At 43.8% G+C, this 24,272-nt stretch overlaps 1 protein-coding gene across 1 annotated transcript in view; it reads left to right on the forward strand.

Annotated features, from left to right (window-relative positions):
• GRID1 (glutamate ionotropic receptor delta type subunit 1) overlaps positions 1-24,272 on the forward strand; it is a 1,141,753-nt gene that overhangs the window by 958,577 nt on the left and 158,904 nt on the right. The gene's annotated exons all lie outside the window — the stretch shown is intronic.

Consider the following 24,272-nt stretch of genomic DNA (forward strand, 5'->3'; position numbering starts at 1 on the left):
TTTATGTATATATAGGCAATCAGAACATCATCTTCAAACAGGGAAGGATTGCAAGCAGGGTTTCTACCAAGCATGAAAGTCTGAAATTCTACCCTGTTTGGTTAGGAATATACATTTATACAGGCAGTGTTCAGATATCATTGCTTTCATTGGTTCGATAGAGGGCTCAGTCACACGGGCGTTTATACACGCGTCTGAAAGCTGCATTTGCGATCCGCATCTATATAGACCTAATGCTTTGCAATGGGAGAGGTCACATGTGCAAATTTTTATGCGCACAAACGTATGCGTCGAAAATTATAGGACACGACGATTTGCAGAATAAATGTAACTGCGTTCTGCGGCAAATCGGTGATCTGTGTATGTGCGAACATATACTGAAGATCGTGATCCTCTGCCACAGCTGTGCCACAGCTGTCACAGAGGAGCACAATGTTCTACCATTGAATTAAATGGAGCCAGCAATACAGCCGGCTCCATTGAAAGCAATTGGCTGACGGCAAGCGCTGTAGTAATTTTTGGGGAAGGGCTTCAAATACAAGCCCTTCCCTGAAAACCATCCTACAAAAAGTATAAAAAAAAGAAATAAAATACTCACTTCTCTGCAGCTGCTTGAATTCATGAATGGGTGAGTGCTGCCTCTGATTGGATGAGCACAGGGGCCAATCAGAGGCAGCTCTCAGCTGTCATTCAATAGCTGAGAGCTGCCTCTGATTGGTTACAGTGCTCAGCCAATCAGAGGCAGCCCATTTAGCAGGCGAGGATTTTAAATCCCCGGCTGCTGAATACTACCGAGAGCAGTTCAGGAAAAGAGTCGGCTGGACGCGGCTGAGCCCCGGCAGCTGCAGAAAGGTGAGTATAGATTTTTTTTTATTTTTTACCCTTTTTTAGGATGGTTTTCAGGGAAGGGCTTATATTTAAAGCACTTCCCGAAAAATTACTACAGCGCTTGCCGGCAGCCCATTGCTTTCAATGGAGCCAGCTGTATTGCCGGCTCCATTGAATTCAATGGGAGAACATCGCGCTCCTCTGTGACAGCTGTGGCACAGCTGTGGCAGAGGATAGCGGGCAGCACTCTTTTTGAGCGTCAAAATGCCTGTGTGACCGAGCCCTTTTGTGCGGATAAACACTGCTAGCAGCGTTTTTCCTGCCGTGCCGCTGGCTTCGGTCACGCGATTTTTTGAGCGCATCAGTTATGTACACAAAAAATGGTGCAAAAAAATGCCCGCGTGACTGAGCCCAGATGGAGGGGCAGTAGACCTCCAGTTTCTCCCTATGATGTGTAAAACCGCTGGAAAAACATGGTATGAAAATATTCTAGTATCTGGGGGGAGATTTTATAATTCCGAGGGCCAAAAAAGCCATAGCTGGGTCAGTTGGAATGTCAATCTGAAAATTCTGACAAAGCAGCTTAAAGATACAGTTCCATAATTGATTAACAGCAGAACATTCCCAGATGATGTGCAGGAGAGTAGGCATATATTCAGAATTCCTATAGCACAGATTAGAGGTGCCTGGGAATAAATGGGTCAATTTGGAGGGGCAAAAGTACCAGCGAAGTAGCAGTTTGTAATGAATTGGTGCATATTAAAGCTTTTGAAATGCGATTTTATGGCTGAAAACCCTTGGGAAGTTGTGTAGATCTTGCCCAGGTATCTTTCCTAATTGATCATATGCATTTTTTTTTAAGTATCTGCCAATCTATTTGCATATGCATACAGCTGCCTGGTAAAAGTGAGTTATTGTTTGGGATCATTAAACAAAAATTCAAAGACTTGCTGAGGAAGCTTTAGAATAGTTTGAAGATTTTGTTATTGTATGATATATTCCTTCATTATGAATAAAGAAATTATTTACAAAAAGAATAGTTTGAGGATTAGAGTCCAAGTAGTGTCTAACCCTGACATATGTAAATTGAGAGAGATGAAATTCTTGCTCTAAACATTGAAGTGTCTTAATTTGAACTGACCTAACCCATCTGTGATGAGTTAGATCAGGTATGAAAATGTTACTCTTTTTAGTCCAGGGTTTGATATCTATGTCAGGGATAAACACCTCCAGGGCCTCCATTCGGAGTTGAGTGGAGATTTGCTAGGTACATTTTTTAATAGAATATAACAAGGCAACCCAAAATGTAGAGGACACCACTTAGGTGGGGCTTACAGCTGTAGGTATATGCCTTACAGTGATGCTAGTCACAAGACGTGCATAGGGATCTACTGCCCATTGAGTTGGTTTCATAGCGGGCCTGCTTTGTGTCTGTGAGGGCTTACACCATTGACTAAGATGGCTAAAAGTTATAGTATTACAATAAACTCTCAGATTAGGGACAAAAATAGAGATGGTTGTTGCTGTACATAAAGTCAGTATTGAAGATGCAAATAATATGGAAGGGAAAATAAATAATTTTCTATTACCTACTGTTTGTTTGTTTTTGCTCAGCCCTAGTACTCACCCTGAAATTACAATAAAGTATTAGGCGTCATGTCCACGGGGAAAATCAGGCCTGCCGTGGATTCTTCATGCTGAATCCCGCAGTGGGTCCCTCCTTTCCCACGGACATGAGGCTAAAAAGAAAGCATTACTTACCTGTCCGCTGCGGATCTGCCCTCCGTCGAGGCCGGATCTTCTTTCTTCAGCCCGGCGGATGTGCTCAGCACGCTGTCAATGTGCTGCGTGCATGCGCCGTGCACTCCATTTTTTTTAACTCCTGCTCTCCCGCGCCGGAGAGCAGGAATTCAGCTGCGGGTGTGCCGCGGATCGGGGCGGCTTTCATAGGCTTCAATAGAAGCCTGCAGGAGCCGTCCCCGCTGGAGACTCGCACGAAAATGGAGCATGCTGCAGGTATTTTCCCGCAAACGCAATTCGCGCCTCAACGGAAAATGACATCCGCAGGTATTTAATTGCCGTGGGTATCCAATGCATCCCTATGGGGCGCCGATCACACGTGCAGGTGACCCGCTGCGGATCTGTCCCCGTGGACATGAGGCCTTAGTGTCTATTATTGAAGAGGTGATTTGCAAAATGACTTAATTTCAAAAAATTCAATTTTCTACACAACAGGATTTTCTGTGGCATGACTTTGGACACTGGAATAAAACATGAAATTTGCAGTGAATGTTCAGATATTTTTGTGATTTTGGCTATAACATGTTGCTAATGATACCGTAAGCATCATCAAAAGGGCGTAACCACTTTTACCTCAATTTCTTCAGAAAATCGGTATTAGTTATTAGTCTAAGATCCCTAGCAGAGAAGATAGCATATGTAGGCCGTAGACAGAGATGAGGGAGGTGATATAGAGTGGCACAGCATTGTAGAGGGCCTTATGGATGAGAATGATCATTTTAAATTGTATTCTATATAAGACAGGCATCCAGTGCAACAACTGGCACAGGGTGGAGGCTTCAATGCAACAGTTTGACAAAAAGATCAACCTGGCTACTGCATTCAAGATGGATTGCAGAGTGAAGGAAAGACTGATCAGTAGCAAGTTGCAGTAATCAAGCCGATTCTGGATAAGGATGACAATAAGAGTTTTTGCTGTTTCCACAGTGAGGAAATGGTGGATTCTGGACATGTTTTGAGGTGCATTTGACATGACCAAGCAAGTGGACTGGATGTGGGGAGTAAAGGAAAGGTCAGAATCAAGCACGACCCCAAGACAGTGGGCTTGCTGCAGAGGACTTAATTAGACTTTGATAATAGATAATAGGTCTATAGTACATTATTTTTCATCTCTTTTGTAAACTTGTCAAGTAGCATTACATGCAGAAGCTAGTCGTACATAGAAAAAAAAACAGCTTAACTGAAAAAACAGTTCCTTGGAATTGAGCTTGGCTGATAGCGTGCTAGGCGATATGACTTCAATAACACAGTGATAAAGTAGCCTCACAACTGGAATCTAAGCACCAGCAACACTGTTTTTCTGTCAGAAAGCAATCTATCTATGATTGGAGAGGCGAGAGTCTGGAGACTGAAAAATCAGATATCCCACAGGGCTGACTTGCGTACAGCTTTTACACTACTGCTGTGCCTGAGCTACAGGTACATCAGTGCTGTCTGGAAGCAATGTGAATCATTAGAGACGTGTAACGTTACATCATCTATTATTACTGGCTACTTAAAAACATGAAAGCTATGGCTTGAGATTGTATACTAAATGACAGACATATGCTAAAACAGATAGATCATTTTATATACAGCATTTCTATTCTTAGAAATGACTTTTCAGAAAACTAATATATATGAGATATACATTTGGACAGTGAAAACTGATAGGTTTGCATTGATACATTAAAAACCATGAGGGTATAAGCCTCTTGATGTAGCAGGGATGACAGTATGTTCTGCTTAGTTCATATACAATATTTATACTCTAGATTTAAATGGGTGATATTGTCAGTTGTAGCAATGAGTGCTGCACAAAGTGTCTAGACTGTTTAAAATGCCTCCAGATGTTTAACTGGAAACTCCTGTAAAAATATGTATCTGGGTCCTCCAATTGCTTGCTGTACACCTCCTAAGTCCCATAGAATCTTTACTATATGGTGTTCCATACAGTATGTTTATATTTTAGTATTCTAGGGTGGGATAGCAGGAAATTCTATAATGTAAAAAGTAGAGCATGCCACAATAACCAAAAAAAACATATATAATATATATTTTTCTAATTTTATTTCTGATATTGAATTTAATGTACACATTCAGCTAACTCCAGATCTGGTAGGATATGTTGACGGGAGGTAATGTATAGATGACACCAGATGCATAATTCACCTTTTCCAAATTGCACAACTTTCTAGGATCCACACAATCTTTCTGTCTGTAGATGCTGACAAAATGCTTGATGGGGGCTTCTTAAGGCAGTCCTGCACAAGTTTGGTTTTCAAGGCAGTGTTGTGTTTGCCATAACGGGTTTATATCCAAGTCCCACTATAGGCTGCTTTTTTTTTTATGAACAATTTAAAATAATAAATGGCACATGCCAAGGATGCCCACTGTTCTACTTTGCACTCATGATAAAACTGAGAAATCCTGCACAGATCCAGGGGTGTGTGAGTGGCAGTGGGCATATCATCATTGGATATGTCAACACTGTTACTTTGTCTCTCACCCATCCAGAAGCTTCTTCAGAGCTGATCACAAACATCCATGTAGAACTTTCCAAGGCTTTGTATTGTAAATGAAATGTCAGTAAATCAAATGCCCTACTAATATATATATATATATATATATATATATATATATATATATATATATATGTGTGTGTATATATATATATATATATATATATATATATATATATGTCAGTGATTAAAACATAATACTGAAAAATTACAAATTTAACTGCTCCATGGACCATGTTTATTATGTCAGAATCTCACTGATGGTTCCAACACAAGAAAAAATATAGAGCAACTTCCAACCACTCATCACAGAGTTAAGGGAAAATTAATTTAAATACATGGCATGTAACTTACTTCGGATCACAAGAATCAATACCATTAAAATGCTGAACCTCCAAAAATCTTATAAAAAGCTCTAATTTGTCCCATTAACTATCCTCACTGGAATTATACAGCAATTACAATCTAATATGCTAATATTTATTTAGGAACATACCCACCCTATAATAAGTGAGAAAGCCTTTTCCTATACCCCTAATTCTTATATTTATGACAACCTTTTGTATTCTGTGCAACAAATTTTTTGTGCCATGTTTGGTAATGTGTTAGGCCCTAGTCAGACGGGCGATTTTTCGCGCGATTTGCGGATCGCATGACGGATGCGCATCCGCAAATCGCGTGACCGGTGCGCGCAAGTCGCCCGCAAATCGCCCGAAAATCTGCTCCTAGCCACGTTTCATTAGAAACGGGCCGGAGCTGTCCAGCGCATTGCATTCAATGGAGACGGCAATACAGCCGTCTCCATTGAAAGCAATGCGCTGCGGGCGAGCCCGGGATGAATTGTCGGTAAGGGCTTAAATATATAAGCCCTTCCCTGCAATCCATCCTAAAATGTGTTAAAATAAAAAAAAATTGTATACTCACCTTCTGCCGGCAGCCAGAGCTCCGCGCGGCCGTCCTGCAGTGGGTGTGAAGGGGGTGTGAGTCAGATCTGCCCCCTGATTGGCTGAGCGCTGAGCCAATCAGAGGCATGCCTCACTCACACCCATTCATGAATTCATGAATGGATGTGAGTCAGACCTGCCCCTGATTGGCTCAGCGCTGAGAGGCAGCAGTCACTCACCCATTCATGAATTCATGAATGGGTGTGTGAGTGTTTTCAGCCTCTGATTGGTCAGGGCTGTGACCAATCAGAGGCAGATCATTCAGCAGGCGGGGATTTTAAAGCCCCGCCGGCTGAATAGTGCCAAGAAGCAGTTCAGGAGAACTGACAGTGGCCGCGGCTGGACTCCGGCTGCAGCGGAAAGGTGAGTATACAATTTTTTTTTATTTTAACACATTTTAGGATGAATTGCAGGGAAGGGTTTATATATTTAACCCCTTCCCGACAATTCACCCCGCGCACGCCGGCAGCCCATTGCTTTCAATGGAGCGGCTGTATTGCCGCTCCATTGAATTCAATGGGCAAACATCGTTCTTCTCTGTCACAGCTGTTACAGCTGTGGCAGAGAAGAATGATTTGTCTTCTATATGTCCTCAATGGGGTCGGCGCTGCTGCCGCCGGCCCCATTGATCGCATATACAGAAGAGAACAGGAATCGCAGATTGCAGATAGGTGCGATCTGCGATTTTTTGTTCTATAATTTATCGGACGAGCGCATAAAAAGCACTCATGTGTCCGATACCATTGCAAAGCAATGGTTTTATAAAATCGCCGGACGCATGCGCATGCGCAAATCGCGCGAAAAATCGCCCGTCTGACTAGGGCCTTAGCCTATATGTTGCAAACTGTTAAATCCCTTCCTACCACAGTCCTTTTTGTATTTTTAGTTTTCCATCCCCACTTTCAAGGAATTCATAACTTTTCCTAGAAGCATAGCCACATGAAAGCTTGTTTTTTAGTTGTTACATTTTCCAGCATTGCAGTACCATTTAATGCATCATGTAATGTATTAGAAAGCTTGTAAAAAATTCTAAGTGGTGTCAAATGGGAAAAAAGCTATTTTGCCACTTATTTTTCATAAGGGGGAGATGCTCTTTTGGCATTCATTGAGTGGTATAAAGGACATGTTGTCTTACTTTTTGAGTCAGAAAGATTACAGAGATACTAAATCTAGATATTTTCTATGTTATGCTATATAAAACTTTTAGATTGCTTTTTATTCAATATTTGCTTGGAGATGGAGTGAATAAAAAAGGCTTATTCTGACTTGGCATATTTTTATCTGACTGCATTCAACATGTGGGATAAGTAACGTGATATTTTAATAATTTGGAATTTTACATACAATGTAATATCTTTTTTTCATGTTCCTATTTTCTTAATGCAATGACTTGAAAAGTGGTAGTTTTAAACCATTAATAGTTTTAAAATCTTTTATATAATACTTTATTAATCTTATTTTTATTTTTTTCAAGTCTACATAAGGGGCTTGAATTAGCAATCCTCATACAATATAATATACTGCAATGCTTCAGTATTGCAGTATATCATAATTTTACAGGCAACCTATTAATCCTACCGTAGCTTTAATTTTCCAAACCTGTTATATACAAAGATACCCAGCATCTGCCATATATATGGTGGATTTCGTTAAGGGGGTTAACATTTTATACTACAGATGTACCACCAAAGGATATACGCTTTATCATCTAATAATTACTATCCTCAGTACTGAGTAATGTGCACCCACTTAGTTCTCTTTATATACATTAATAAATTCTTCAATTAAAATTAAATTACAAAAATGTACACATATTTATCATATTTAAGCATGTAGTGGGTACAGTAATTGTTGCTATAACTGATTATTCACGTAATCAATAATTTTTACAGGACTTTTCTATACTGTTAGAATAATTACTATTTAATGCTCTAGATGATATTTCCTATGACAATATTCAGATAAATAACATGTTCATCTAATTTACAGCATTTTAGCAATCATTTACCAAACTACTTGACCTTGAGCTGAAAGGGTCAGATGTCACTATGTAGTGTATATCACATATGAACACAGAGTTCATAAATCCAGATTTAGATTTCATCTGCCTAACATGCATTTAATTTCAAGCACTTGCAAAATCAAGCCACATTACCTTCCTATGTGAATGACTGAAGTATAAGAGCAGTTAACATTTTATTGCTCTGCTCATTTAGGTGTGACTCGATAACCATAAAATATAAACCAGTAACTGACATAACCATTTATTGCTGGCAAAATAGCACTCATCTGTATCAGAGGTTAAATGGAAAATGACTCAAGATAAAAAAAACCTGACAGAAGTATCACTCTTTGTTTCTACACTATCTGTTACCCAGAATTGATACTTTCTCTATAAAAATGTTTCACTTCTGCATCACTTGCTTTATTTGTGGAACAGAAAAGGAGAATCCCTTGGCAAAAACAGATCAGTTTTATGATGGAACCGAACAGCGCCGAATGGATCCCATTTACTATAATGGGGTCCGTTTGGTTAACTCTTAGCTGTCCAGCATATTACTGGAAGGAAAAGCTGTGCATCCAGTTCTCTTTCTTCTGGTATTTTGTGTCAGATCAGTGATGGAACCGCAAAACCTAAGTTCCAGCGAAGATGTGAAAGCAGCCTAATATATACAATGATATCCTTATCAACAGAAATAAAGTGAATAGCCACACTGCTTAATCTTGTAATGGAGGATTCAACTAAGAGTAATTTTTCTGGATATATACATAATAAAGGAAAGCATGTATTTACATTGCTGATAAAGTGAAAACTTTCAAATTGCTCTGTTCCGCTGTGCAATTTTACCGCAATTTTACTAAATGTAAGATGGTCGCTCTTAGTATATAACATAATACTGTTGCTCATCCATGTGAATTGCCTTTGATATAGTCAGTTATTTCAAAGTTAAATGTGGACATTGCATTTTAATCAACTTCTAAAGAACACAAAATCTGTGTTCTAGGAGAGAAACCAGACTATTTATCTCTTATTCCTCATCAAAGTTTGTTTCCCAATTAGAATTGTCGCACAATTTCAATTTCGTAACTTTTTTAAAGGCGCTTTTACACTGGATGATTATCCTTATAGAAATCACTGGATCAGTCAAATTGAATGATTCATTATAAACAAGGCCAATGCTTGAATGATGGACGATAATTCATTTGCTTATCATTCATTTCATGCAAGTGGGAAAATCACTGTTGGTTTGTTCGCTAACTGTTCAGTTTAAACATCGATTGTTCAGTTGTTCACTGGTACATCCTGTGAAACAGTGTTCTATTACCCTAACCATGGATAATTTGGTTTTTATGCTTAAATGAAAACCTTAGCCTTCTGTCATGCTGTCATTTTTCTAACCTTGTCTGATCTGGCATAGTCCCTGTGGTGGCAGGATTATAGATACAGGTAACCTATCTGAATTAAAGAGATTGTCCACTGACAAAATGTTAATTGCATGGTGGAGGAAATGAAGCATTGCAAAATTCTCATTTAAAGGGGGTGTCCAAGTTGTAATATATATGTAAAACTGATTTGCTACACACTAACATAAAAAACCTGCATATACTCACCTCTCTCAGTTCCCAATGTGTGGAGGACCAAGCAGCCCTGCAAGACACAGCAAGAGTGAGCAGAGGTGAGTATATGCAGGTTTGTATGTAAACCAGTTTTACAGGAATATTACAACTCGGACAAAAAGCTAATAGGATGTTTATGTAAGGCGAGGATATAAAAGAGCCTTCAGAACAAAAGATACTCTTAGTTGCCATTTTACAATCTGGCTAATATATTTCCTTTCTGTTGACTCAAGTTGTCTAAGCTTTACATTTACTAGCTGCCAGAGCTTTTGATTTCTTTAGTCCACCAATTAAAAATAAGGCTAGATCTGAGTTGTGGTTTATAATGAAAAAAAATCAGTCTGGGATTTATTACTACTACATGATCAGTTTTCAGAACGACTTTTTGAGATTCTGCAAATTATTGAGATGCTTGTAGAAATGCTCAATTACTTAGCTCTTGGCAATTGATACTTTATGTCATAGAGTAAATTGCAGCAGATGACCCTTTTTATATAAGGTCAAATGGCTAAGTTTAACATTTTCTAGCTTCTGGCCATGAAACATGCGAGTTTCAGATGCAAAGTATTTTATGGAACCCAGGTTGTAAGATCATTCACTGTGTTAATTAAGTGGCATGCTGTGAAATGAGGCCAGATGGGAAGAGCTTTGAGAAGTTTCAATGATGTTTAAATAGAAGTGTTTTCTTGATAAAACCTTGTACTTGATTTTTCTATATAACACATTTAAGCACAGACAGAGAACAAGAGATACATGACATTTGAACTGAATGAAGATTTCCCTTTTAGGCGGCTTCACGGGAACACATGTGCAATTGTGTATGCTTCAGCGCAACGTATTTGAGCAGTGAACAACTTTGATTTGCGCATAGTTCTGTACTTTTTGTGCCCACAGGGCCAGTTCAAATGCACACACCCCATCCTGATTTAAAAGGCTATTTAGCATAACAAGGTCCAGATGTGTTCTTTTCCCTGTAGTATTGTGCAGTGTCTCACATATCCCCTTGTGTTTTGCGAGGGCATTTTTGCACACCTTGCATACACTTATATAGGGCCCCTGATGCGCATCGACACAGGACATTAGAGCAGGTCTTATTCTTTTGTGCATTCACGAGATGCGTTTACAAAAAATGTTAATGAAAATGAACCCATTGAAATCAGAGGGTTCTATTCTCTGCGTATTAAGAGAATAAATTTTGTGCATGCAAATACACACACAAATATAGTCGTATGAAGTCGTATGTGTGATTCCACCCTTAAATTGAAGTTCTCCTTACATGTATCTATAGATATTTCATGAAAATAGCCTACCTTCCATTGATCCTTTATAGGTAGCCAGAGAGACATGTGCAATTAATTCATTATACAATAAAGCAAACACTGTTTTCAGATCTCAACTCACCAGATCATTGCCAGGAATGCTGCACTGGGCATCTGGATAAATGACAGACCCAACTGGTTTTGTGATGCTTTGAAAGTTGAGCTACTTGGCTTTGTCACTCAACCTTGATGGCCCTGTCTCCAACAGTGTATTGGTTTATTATGTTAGTATTGGCTCAGTGAGCTGTATAAAGCTCTTTATGAATAAAACTGTAACTATTTCAAACGCCAGTTTTCACTGAAGAATTGTGAAGCCAAGTTGCAGCTCATACATGTTAAATACCAAATGTTGAGATGAAAGAAAAAAATATTTATGAACCTTAGCTTCACATTTATACTTTACTTAAAGCATTATATGGATGTTCCAGAGTAGAAAATCAATACATAATAAACTAAATTACAGTTCACACATGGCAAATTGAGAACCACATGCTTCACTTCTCAATACTACAGGCCATCCTCTTCTATTTCATTGCTCCTGGCAAGCTATTATGCTAAGATGTGAACACATGCACATTTCTTTAGTTAATCCCTTTGGAAATTGAGGAGCAGAAATCACAATATGTATGCCTACTATACAACCATTCTATTAAACCAGATTTTAGTTAGACTACTGGAACTAATTTAAGCCTTTGAGTGACCATGCTACCCTTAGGGAACAATTTGTTATATTTAATTCATTTGATGGCTTTGTTTTAACTATTTTTCTCTGTAGTATACAGTGCACTGAAAAAAAACTCAATTCTAACTTATTGATGAAGTGCCATGCTCATTATAGTGATGATTAAAGAGGATCTCGCATAACTATCCGTCATAGACTTGCAAGCTATGTACAAATTACAACACACTGCAAATTAAAAAAAAAAACTAATAAAAAGGTTGATATGTTTAAAAATATTGGTGCAGCAATGCCAAATTGTGGCCAGCACCCTAATCAGGCAGCACAAAACATGTATCACGTGTGTCCCAAATAGCAAATTGGCATCTCCCATGCTCCACTAAAAACCTCTTAGCAAAATAACTTTAGTACAATATGTATTAAGAATGTTGTTTGGTAGTGTTATTCAATTACAGGTTGCATGCTGCATTGCATTTAATATAGAGCAGATAGAGAAGTGGATAATAAAAGGAAAACTTTTTTTTTCTTTGAATTCTTAATTTTGTTAAACCCTTTCAAAACAAGTACAAGACCATAGCCAGGCCTCGCAGGCCAGAGGTTCACAGAAAAATAAAATCCCACAAGGGTCATTGAAGAACAAGGCAAAGTCATCGTAACCATATTTCAGTTCTTTCAAAAAAATAGCAGGAAAAGCAAGGGATTAAAGAAAAGACCCTCTTCCAGGGAATATAGATAAAGAAAAGGAGGGGGCGAGGAAGAGAGAAGGGAGAAGAAAAAAGGGCTTGACCACATCAGTCAAAAAATGGTCAGTTATCGGGGGCATGGCCTGACCGAGCTGTTGGATGGATGCACACCCTGAGCTCCTGGAGAAATTCTCCGAGGATACCATCAGCAGAACCAACAGGCAACTGCAAACCTGTGGGCACTAGGAAGGCATGGCGAGTGCATTGGAAGGTAACTGATTTCTTCCCCTCCCGCAGTCCTCAGCAGGAAGCAGGGGAAGATGGCACTGACTATGTATCAGATTCTTCCTCTCTGCAGGGCACCAGGCATGAGTCTGCTGCTCCCTCTCCATGGAGCACGAACAGCTCCCCTCCCCATACAGAGGAGAGAGTGTCCCCTCTATACATAAAAACTGCAGTTGTGCAGAAGACAGGGGAATCAGGAAATCTGTCCCTAATGACTTCACCAACAGCACAAGTTGAAATAAGCTCCCCAGTAGTTTCCTCCCCTACACAAGCACAGTCAAAAATAGTGAAACACAGAATTTCCCCTCCTCCAGCCCTTTAAAGCAGAAACCAAGAAGGGAGGAAAATATATGCAGTATAAGCAATGCAAGCACAAGCAAAACCTGCAAGAAAATAAGAAGATGATTCTGACCCAATAAAGAATATGCCTAGCACTACAAAGGCTGCTGCAGAAGTATTTGTGAAAGAGATGATACTAGCTCTCAGAGGGTCGCTACAACAGGAACTATTCATCTTTACTACTAAAATTAATGCCACCATTGACAACTTGTGGGAAAGAGTGGATCAGCTGGAGTCTAAAATGGGGGAGCTAACACAAGCTAACTATGATGGTGTGGACACACACTACTCTCTGGAAAATGAAGCTTTAAAGTTGAAAACTGCTGACCTTGAATATCGTAATAGGCATAATAATAAATTTAGAAACATTCTAGAAAAATCCAAAATTCTGAGCTCATCGAATACCTACAAGCCTAAAAAAAGCAACACTCAACCACAAGATCTACTACTCGACAAGGCACACAGATTACCTAAACCTAAAGGCCTGCCAGCAAAACTCCCAAGGGATGTCATTGCAGGGGTTCACTTTTATCACATCATGCAAGCAGCGAGGAAAATTATCTCTCTCCTGGAATCCTACAATGAGACACGCTTATTTACTTTTGTAAAAGACAGTACAGTGGAGAAAGAAATTATCTCCCATCACAGCTTCTCTGCGCCACCACAAGATTAATTACAGAAGGGAACACCAGACAGACCTCCCCCTATCTCCCCTCATATTTACTCTGATAATGGACCCAGAGGCAGAGACTATCCGAACCAACTTACGTATTCAGGGCATACATGTGGGTCTTCGACAGCATAAAATAGGACTCTTTACAGATGATGTCATTATGACTGTAACTCACCCTCTCCAGTCTCTAAGAGCAACCTCTCAGATCCTAGAGAACCTTAAGAATGTATTATATTATAAAGAAAACTTTCATAAATCACACATACTGAGCTGCTTTATCCAGGAAGACTTGAAGAAGGATAGACTAGCTGAATTCCCCTTCCAGTGGGCTGAAAATAGTATCTCTCTAAAAATGCACCTTTTCAGGGAGGCATACCTAAACCAAACCCTCCACCTGATAACATGCCCTCTGTCCTACCGACTGCAATTCCTGCTAGCTGTTATCAACCGGAACCTGCAATCATACCGATCAGCCACAATACGGCCCGATTTGACTATTGTCTATGTGTATAGCATCCCTCACTCTCCACCTCGCCATACCATGCACATCTCCAGCCCCTTTACCTTCTGTATCACACCATTATTTGTAGTATGTAAGCTAAGCTCATTGGAGTAGGACCCTAAACCCTACAGATTCCATCAATTGATTACTTCATGTAAGCGTGGTCTTGTTTTTATTCCCCCTGACTCGTAAGTGCTGTGGAATATGTTGGCTCTATATAAATAAAGATTATTATTATTATCTCTTATTTGGGCATTAATCTCTGCTTTTCGACATTGAGATTGACGGAGATAAATTTTACTCCACTTTTGAAAACCATCAAGGAAGAATTAACATGATTTTCAAAGATGGAAGCCTCCTGAATGGGGTGAATAGTATTGTACAAAATGATTATCCTACCAAAAAAATTTGATTTTTTTCTGCACTCTCCCAATTCCAGTTCCTAAATCTGTACTACAGAAATTTCAAAGCCAGCTAAATGGCTTTGTATGGGGAGAAAAAAAGACCTAGGTTGGCATCTTCGAGCTTACAAGAACATAGGTCTCAGGGAGGGATGGGCTCACCCATTCATACAGCTTATTATAATGCCATTATCTTGCATTATAATCTCAGGAAAGGGAGGAAACCATCTTAAACTGTCAGCTGGCCCACCATGGAACAGGATCTATTGGCAAGAGTTTCAATCCGCTCCCATTTACTGAACCTTTTCCACTCAAAACTATCAATTCCATATTTCCCTACCTTAAAACACATATTCTCCACATGGCTGCTCTTACTGCTATCCATTAAAAAATACGAGACAACCTGTTAAGTCTGGTTTCCACTGGAAATTTTAGAACTGCTTATCCCCGACATTATAATACCAATTTAGATTAAAGAAGGTAAACTCAGGGATTCTGACTTGGTAGGTCAGGGGAAGATGCAATCCTTTGGTGAACTTACACAGCATCCCAAGGGTGAGCTTCCATACCTACCTATGTATTAGGAGCTGCCAGTTTCCCCATCTGAAACCAGAGCATGAAGTTCCTCAGCGAATATATGATTTTCTATCTGATTCTTCTAAACTAGAACATGATAGACTATAAGGACTATCCATGCATACCTTAATTGAGAGGTGGTGTTCTCCAAGAAAGTATATCTACTTAACTGGGGAAAGGATTTGGGTAAAACCTTATTGACAGTACACTGGTTAAAGGCCATAAAGTGATCCTTACAGGCATCCTTATGCTCCAATCTTCAATAAATTTTTCACAAATTAATCTTGAGATGGTATTACCACTAGAGATGAGCGAACGTGTTCGGCTCCGCCCCTTTTCGCCCGAACACCGAACTTTGCGAGCAATTCCGTGCTCGGGCGAAAAAAGTTCGGGGGTCGCCGTGGCAGCGCGGGGGGGGGTGCGGCGGGGAGTGGGGGGGAGAGGGAGAGAGAGAGGGCTCCCCCCTGTTCCCCGCTGCTGCCGCCCGTGCCGCCGCGCCTCTCCCCGCCCCCCGGCGCCCCCCGAATCTTTACGCGCGGACACTGAGGTCCTCGGTAATGCCGGTGTCCGGGTGCGTAAGTGTTCGTTAAGAACACGTTCGCTCATCTCTAATTACCACCCCTCTAAACTTGAGCAACTATTCCCAGGCACTTTGAGTTTATGTTGGTGCAACTGTGGACAAACGAGGTCCCTTCTATATATTTTTTGGGATCGTCCTAAAATTAAAACTTGATGGTCATTAGAGATGAGCGAACGTGTTCGTCCGAACTTGATATCCGTGCGGATATTAGGGTGTTTGGGATGTTCGTTATTCGTAACGAACACCATGCGGTGTTCGGGTTACTTTCACTTCCTTCCCTGAGACGTTAGCGCGCTTTTCTGGCCAATTGAAAGACAGGGAAGGCATTACAACTTCCCCCTGCGTCGTTCAAGCCCTATACCACCCCCCTGCAGTGAGTGGCTGGGGAGATCAGGTGTCCGCCTAATATAAAAGTCGGCCCCTCCCGCGGCTCGCCTCAGATGCCTTGTGAGTTAGTGAGGGACAGTGCTGTTTGTACCGGAGCTGCTGTAGGGAAAGAATTGGTAGTTAGTGTAGGCTTCAAGACCCCCAAAGGTCCTTATTAGGGCCACTGATAGCTGTGTGTTGGCTGCTGTTAGCAGTGGCAATTTTTTTTCTTCTCAAAATCGGCTCTGCAGAGCGTTGCACCCGGCATTAGGGACAGAAGTGTTGCATAGGCAGGGAGAGTGTTAGGAGTGAGTGTAGCCTTCAAGAACCTCAACGGTCCTTTCTAGGGCCATATTTAACCGTGTGCAGTACTGTGCTGGCTGCTGTTAGCTGTGCTGCATATTTTTTTTCTTCTCAAAATCGCCTCTGCAGAGCATTGCACCCTCCATTGATACTGCAGGGAAAGAATTGTGTAGGCAGGGCCACAACATAGTTATTATTCATTGAATATACGCAGTGCGGCCTTTTGCTTGTAAAACAAGTGAAAATAATTCTATTTCTCCTGCCTCTGTCCGTCCTAAGGGCGGTGGACACGTGTCGGCTGCGTGTGCAACGTTTAAAAATCAGACGCACCCAGCTACGTTTTACTCCTGGATTCGCCATTTGCTTTCCTTAATTTGGAAAAAAAATACCTGCTCTGCCAGAGTTATAATAACTCTTCTACCCTCAAGTTCTGTGCCACATTAGCAGGGCCACAGCACAGTTATTAAACTTCTCATGTTCATTGAATATACGCAGTGCTGCCTTTTGGTGGAAAAAAACTGAAAACAATTCTATTTGTCCTGCCTCTGTCCGTCCTAAGGGCGGTGGACACGTGTCGGCTGCGTGTGCAACGTTTAAAAATCAGAAGCACCCAGCTACGGTTTACTGCTGGCTTCGCCATTTGCTTTCCTTAATTGGAAAAAAAAATACCTGCTCTGCCACAGTTAATAACTCTGCTACCCTCAAGTTCTGTGCCACATTAGCAGGGCCACAGCACAGTTATTAAACTTCTCATGTTCATTGAATATACGCAGTGCTGCCTTTTGGTGGAAAAAAACTGAAAATAATTCTATTTGTCCTGCCTCTGTCCGTCCTAAGGGCGGTGGACACGTGTCGGCTGCGTGTGCAACGTTTAAAAATCAGACGCACCCAGCTACGGTTTACTGCTGGCTTCGCCATTTGCTTTCCTTAATTGGGAAAAAAAATACCTGCTCTGCCAGAGTTATAATAACTCTGCTACCCTCACGTTCTGTGACACATTAGCAGGGCCACAGCACAGTTATTAAACTTAGATTATTCATTCACCAGAGGCAGTGGGGCCTTTCGTTTTCAAAAAAGGAAAAAAATTATATTTGGCCTGCAGTCTTGCGCCAATTTATTTCCTGCCTGTGAAATCAAATCACTGGTAATACAGCATGCTGAGGGGTAGGGGTAGGCCTAGAGGACGTGGACGCGGCCGAGGACGCGGAGGGCCAAGTCAGGGTGTGGGCACAGGCCGAGCTCCTGATCCAGGTGTGTCGCAGCCGACTGCTGCGCGATTAGGAGAGAGGCACGTTTCTGGCGTCCCCACATTCATCGCCCAATTAATGGGTCCACGCGGGAGACGGTTATTAGAAAATGAGCAGTGTGAGCAGGTCCTGTCCTGGATGGCAGAAAGTGCTTCGAGCAACCTATCGTCAACACGCAGTTCTGCGCCGTCCACTGCTGCAAATCCGAATCCTCTGTCTGCTGCTCCTCCTTCCTCCCAGCCTCCTCACTCCACTACAATGACACCTGCTCAGGAGCGGGAACACTCCCAGGAACTGTTCTCGGGCCCCAGCTTAGATTGGGCAGCAGCGGTTCCTCTCCCACCAGAGGAGTTTATCGTCACTGATGCCCAACCATTTGAAAGTTCCCGGGGTCCGGGGGAAGAGGCTGGGGACTTCCGCCAACTGTCTCAACAACTTTCTGTGGGTGAGGAGGACGATGACGATCAGACACAGTTGTCTTGCAGTGAGGTAGTAGTAAGGGCAGTAAGTCCGAGGGAGCAGCGCACAGAGGATTCGGAGGAAGAGCAGCAGGACGATGAGGTGACTGACCCCACCTGGTGTGCAACGCTTACTCAGGAGGACAGGTCTTCAGAGGGGGAGTCAAGGGCATCAGCAGGGCAGGTTGCAAGAGGCAGTGCGGTGGCCAGGGGTAGAGGCAGGGCCAGACCGAATAATCCACCAAGTGTTTCCCAAAGCGCCCCCTCGCGCCATGCCACCCTGCAGAGGCCGAGGTGCTCTAAGGTCTGGCAGTTTTTCACAGAGACGCCTGACGACCGACGAACAGTGGTGTGCAACCTTTGTCGCGCAAAGCTCAGCCGGGGAGCCAACACCAACAGCCTCACCACCACCACCATGCGCAGACATATGATGGCCAAGCACCCCACAAGGTGGGACGAAGGCCGTTCAGCGCCTCCGGTTTGCACCCCTGCCTCTCCCCCTGTGCCCCAACCTGCCACTGAGATGCAACCCCCCTCTCAGGACACAGGCACTACCGCCTCATGGCCTGCACCCACACCCTCATCTCCGCTGTCCTCGGCCCCATCCAGCAGTGTAGTTCAGCGCACCGTCCAGCCGTCGCTTGCGCAACTGTTGGAGCGCAAGCGCAAGTACGCCGCCACGCACCCGCACGCTCAAACGTTAACCGTCCGCATAGCAAAATTCATCAGCCTTGAGATGCTGCCGTATAGGGTTGTGGAAACTGAGTCCTTCAAAAGTATCATGGAGGCGGCGGCCCCGCGCTACTCAGTTCCCAGTCGCCACTACTTTTCCCGATGTGCCGTCCCAGCCCTGCACGACCACGTCTCCCGCAACATTGTATGCGCCCTCACCAACGCGGTTACTGCCACGGTCCACTTAACAACGGACACGTGGACAAGCACAGGCGGGCAGGGCCACTACATCTCCCTGACGGCACATTGGGTGAATTTAGTGGAGGCTGGGACAGAGTCAGAGCCTGGGACCGCTCACGTCCTACCCACCCCCAGAATTGCGGGCCCCAGCTCGGTGGTGGTATCTGCGGAGGTGTATGCTTCCTCCACTAAAGCACCCTCCTCCTCCTCCTCCTCCTCTGTCTCGCAATCAAGATGTGTTAGCAGCAGCATGTCGCCAGCAGTCGGTGTCGCGCGGTGTGGCAGCACAGCGGTGGGCAAGCGTCAGCAGGCCGTGCTGAAACTACTCAGCTTAGGCGATAAGAGGCACACGGCCCACGAACTGCTGCAGGGTCTGACACAGCAGACCGACCGCTGGCTTGCGCCGCTTAGCCTCCAACCGGGCATGGTCGTGTGTGACAACGGCCGTAACCTGGTGGCGGCTCTGCAGCTCGGCAGCCTCACGCACGTGCCATGCCTGGCCCACGTCTTTAATTTTGTGGTTCAGCGCTTTCTGAAAAGCTACCCACGCTTGTCAGACCTGCTCGTAAAGGCGCGCCGGCTCTGCGCACATTTCCGCAAGTCCCACACGGACGCTGCCACCCTGCGCACCCTGCAACATCACTTTAAGCTGCCAGTGCACCGACTGCTGTGCGACGTGCCCACACGGTGGAACTCTACGCTCCACATGTTGGCCAGGCTCTATGAACAGCGTAGAGCTATAGTCGAATACCAACTCCAACATGGGCGGCGCAGTGGGAGTCAGCCTCCTCAATTCCTTTCAGAAGAGTGGGCCTGGTTGGCAGACATCTTCCATGTCCTTGGTAATTTTGAGGAGTCTACCCAGGTGGTGAGCGACGATGCTACAATCATTAGCGTCACCATTCCTCTGCTATGCATCTTGAGAAATTCCCTGCAAACCATAAAGGCAGCTGCTTTGCACTCGGAAACGGGGGCGGTGGAAGACAGTATGCCGCTGGATAGTCAGGGCACCCTCCTGTCTATTTCTCAGCGCGTACAGGAGGAGGAGGAGGAGCATGAGGAGGATGAGGAGGAGGGGGAAGAGACAGCTTGGCCCGCTGCTGACGGTACACCGGCTGATTGCCTGTCATCCTTTCAGCGTGTATGGCCTGAGGAGGAGGAGGAGGATCCTGAAAGTGATCTTCCTAGTGAAGACAGCCATGTGTTGCGTACTGGTACCCTGGCACACATGGCTGACTTCATGTTAGGATGCCTTTCTCGTGACCCTCACGTTGCACGCATTCTGGCCACAACGGATTACTGGGTGTACACACTGCTCGACCCACGCTATAAGGAGAACCTGCCCACTCTCATTCCCGAAGAGGAAAGGGGTTCGAGAGTGTTGCTATACCACAGGACCCTTGCGGACAAGCTGATGGTAAAATTCCCAGCCGACAGCGCTAGTGGCAGAAGGCGCAGTACCGAGGGCAAGGTAGCAGGGGAGGTGCGGAGATCGAGCAGCATGTACATCCCAGGCAGTGCAACAGTCTTTAAGGGCCTGGCCAGCTTTATGGCTCCCCAGCAAGACTGTGTCACCGCTCCCCAGTCAAGGCTGAGTCGGCGGGAGCACTGTAAAAGGATGGTGAGGGAGTACGTAGCCGATCGCACGACCATCCTCGGTGACGCCTCTGCCCCCTACAACTACTGGGTGTCGAAGCTGGACACGTGGCCTGAACTAGCGCTGTATGCCCTGGAGGTGCTTGCTTCTCCTGCGGCTAGCGTCTTGTCGGAGAGGGTGTTTAGTGCGGCTGGGGGAATCATCACAGATAAGCGTAGCCGCTTGTCAACCGACAGTGCCGACAGGCTAACACTCATCAAGATGAACAAAGGCTGGATTTCCCCAGACTTCTGTTCTCCACCAGCGGAGAGCAGCGATACCTAAGCAATACGTAGGCTGCACCCGCGGATGGAAGCTACGTTCTCTCTCACCATCCAAAACGGGGACATTTCTGCTTCATCAATCTGTGTCTAATATTCCTCCTCCTCCTCCTGCTCCTCCTCCTGAAACCTCACGTAATCACGCTGAACGGGCAATTTTTCTTAGGGCCACAAGGCTCACTCAAATAATTTTTCTGAACAATTTTTATAAGTTTCAATGAGCTTAAAAGCGTTGGAACTTTAACTTGAACCAATTTTTCGTTACACTGGGCTGCCTCCAGGCCTAGTTACCACTTAAGCCACATTAACCAAAGCGATTCACCTGCCATCTTGGTTGGGCATGGCCAATTTTTACTGAGGTACATTAGTACTGTTGGTACACCAATTTTTTGGGGCCCTCACCTACAGTGTAATCATAGCAATTTGTATGTTCTTCGCCTGCACTCATGGTACAGAAAGGTGTGTGGGGTTGGCCTACACTTTAGCTACATAAATGTAACTTGGGCCTTGGCTATACTAAGGCTACTGAAATGGAACTAAGACTGCGCTCCCACTATACTGCTGCTTCAGAATTGTTACTGGGGCCTGTCTTGAGTGCTACTATTGCTGACATGGAACGAAGACTGCGCTCCCGCTATACTGCTGCTTCGGAATTGTTACTGGGGCCTGTCTTGAGTGCTACTATTGCTGACATGGAACGAAGACTGCGCTCCTGCTATACTGCTGCTTCGGAATTGTTACTGGGGCCTGTCTTGAGTGCTACTATTGCTGACATGGAACGAAGACTGCGCTCCTCCTATAATGCTGCTACTGATATGTTAGTGGGGCCTGTCCTAATGCTACGGCTGAAATGTTACGAATTCTGGGCTCTGCCTATACCGCTGCTAATGGTATGTCTCTGGGGTGTGGAAACAGAGGCTTCCCAAAGACATGATGGCGGCGAGGCCATTTCCCACCAACGCGGTTACTGTTAAGGTGCATATAACCACAGACACGTGTAGAGGACACGTAGTGCCTCAAAAACATCCCCCTCCTCCTCCAACAGGGAAAACATTCTTGGCAAATGCCTTTGCATTGGTTCGTCTGGTGGCAGTCCAAGAATTTCACCTTTACCGACACAACAAGAGAGCCCCCACACCATCCCCCCGCCACGGCCCACTTAATCCTGGCCGCATTCCGAAAACCAACAAAATACAACCGTGCTACTAGGTCCGCAGTCACCACCACATTACCACCAACGCGGTTACTGTTAAGGTACATATTACCAGTCTGACTGGGGCATGCAGACACCTTGACAGAATGAATAGTGTGTGGCACATAGGTTCCCCATTGCTATGCCCACGTGTGCAGCTCCTGATGGCGGTGGCACAGGATTATATTTCTCATTGCTTCTGTACAGCATTGTGGGCTATCGCCCCGCCCCTTTTAAAGAGGGTCGCTGCCTAGCCGTGCCAACCCTCTGCAGTGTGTGCCTGCGGTTCCTCCTCATGGCAGACGCACTTCTAAATAGACATGAGGGTGGTGTGGCATGAGGGCAGCTGAAGGCTGCGCAGGGACACTTTGGTGTGCGCTGTGGGGGGGAGGGGGGGCGGTTGGTCAGCATGTAACCCAGGAGAAGTGGCAGCGGAGTGTCATCCAGGCAGTGATTGTGCTTTGTTGTAGCTAGTGTGGTGCTTAGCAAAGGTATGCCATGCTAATGAGGGCTTTTCAGAAGTAAAAGTTGTTGGGAGGGGGGGGGGCACTCTTGCCGGTATTGTGGCTTAATAGTGGGACCTGTGAACTTGAGATGCAGCCCAACATGTAGCCCCTCGCCTGCCCTATCCGTTTCTGTGTCATTCCCATCACTTTCTTGAATTGCCCAGATTTTCACACATGAAAACCTTAGCGAGCATCGGCGAAATACAAAAATGCTCTGGTCGCCCATAGACTTCAATGGGGTTCGTTATTCGAAACGAACCCTCGAACATCGCGGGAAGTTCGTTTCGAATAACGAACACCCGAACATTTTGGTGTTCGCTCATCTCTAATGGTCATCTATCTTCAAACTGTTATCTGAGCTAACTAACGCACATGTTGAAATAGATCCAGTCTTGGCCTTATTAGCCATGGGCATTGACATTTACCCACCTAACAAAAGGAGATTGCTCTGCCATATCTTCCAGTCAGTTGCTCTACTAATTGCAAGGAATTGGAGATCCACTGCCTCTCCATCTATGGAATCTCTAATTAGGTTTCCAAACATTGTTTATATCAAAGCCTGTTCAACTCTAGACAGGGTAGGTCCTCCACCTTTCATCTTTGGTGGAACTCTTGGACCCAAAAAATTCCCAGGCTGTGACCATCTCCAATGACTTCAGGGACTTCACAGATGTAAAGCTACATTTTGACATGACCTTAGTGGACCTTATGGCACAGAAAACTACATGCCTTGCTATGAACCTAGACATAATTTTCTTTTCTTCTCCATTAGCACTCAAATCCACCATCCAATTATTTTTATTTTCTTGTTCTGTTAATGCTATTTTTCTCAATGTACATAGTCGAATGATATCTTAATCTGTGACATACTAATTTAATGTATTGCATTGGATTGGATTTCTTAGCAATAGATTTTGTAGACAAGCTTTTTTAATCTCTACTATTATGGTGGAACCAGCTTCAAAATGGGATATACTCCAGACCTTGGGGACATTTGAGTTACCCAAAACAGGAAACAATGAGGATGGTTGTGTTGAAATGTCAGACCTAGGGAATACACAGGAGGCAACTTTCAAAGTAAAGCCAATGGTCAGGTGTGCTTTCATCTCTAGGGGAAGACGATCACATGTTCTTTCCTCTGGTTCTGCAGAGAGACATCCGTCCTGAAGTGCGGCCGTCTCCTTCCTGCAGTAACACGGGCGCTGATGTGCCTGTGTGACTAAGCCCTTATATTGTATCTAAATAAATGTCGTTTTCTTGGCTGGGAAGGGTTAACATGTTAAAGATAATTTTCATAGGTGGCCTTATTTAATAGTTTCAAGCCCTCTCAATTTTTGTCCCCAAGTCCATGTTTTGCTAAGATCACAAAACTATACTTTTTATGTGGGTATCTAAGCCACCAAGAGTTTCCAAACTACTCCATATAGGAGAAAACAGAATGACAGCCTTACTTTACCAGTTTGCCTCACTTAATATGTTCAGCAGCACTAGAATTGTAGACTCGTTTAACCACCATGAGAAATAGTTCTGCATACCATTGAAAACAGCTTTTTCAATAATTCTATTGACAGTGATTCCACGGACTCCCTAGAGGCTTATGGCCAGGACCCCATGTGTCAGCATTTTAAAATTATAATCTGGTA

The sequence above is a fragment of the Eleutherodactylus coqui genome, chromosome 4, assembly GCF_035609145.1.
Source record: "Eleutherodactylus coqui strain aEleCoq1 chromosome 4, aEleCoq1.hap1, whole genome shotgun sequence".
Classification (NCBI taxonomy): Eukaryota; Metazoa; Chordata; class Amphibia; order Anura; family Eleutherodactylidae; genus Eleutherodactylus; species Eleutherodactylus coqui.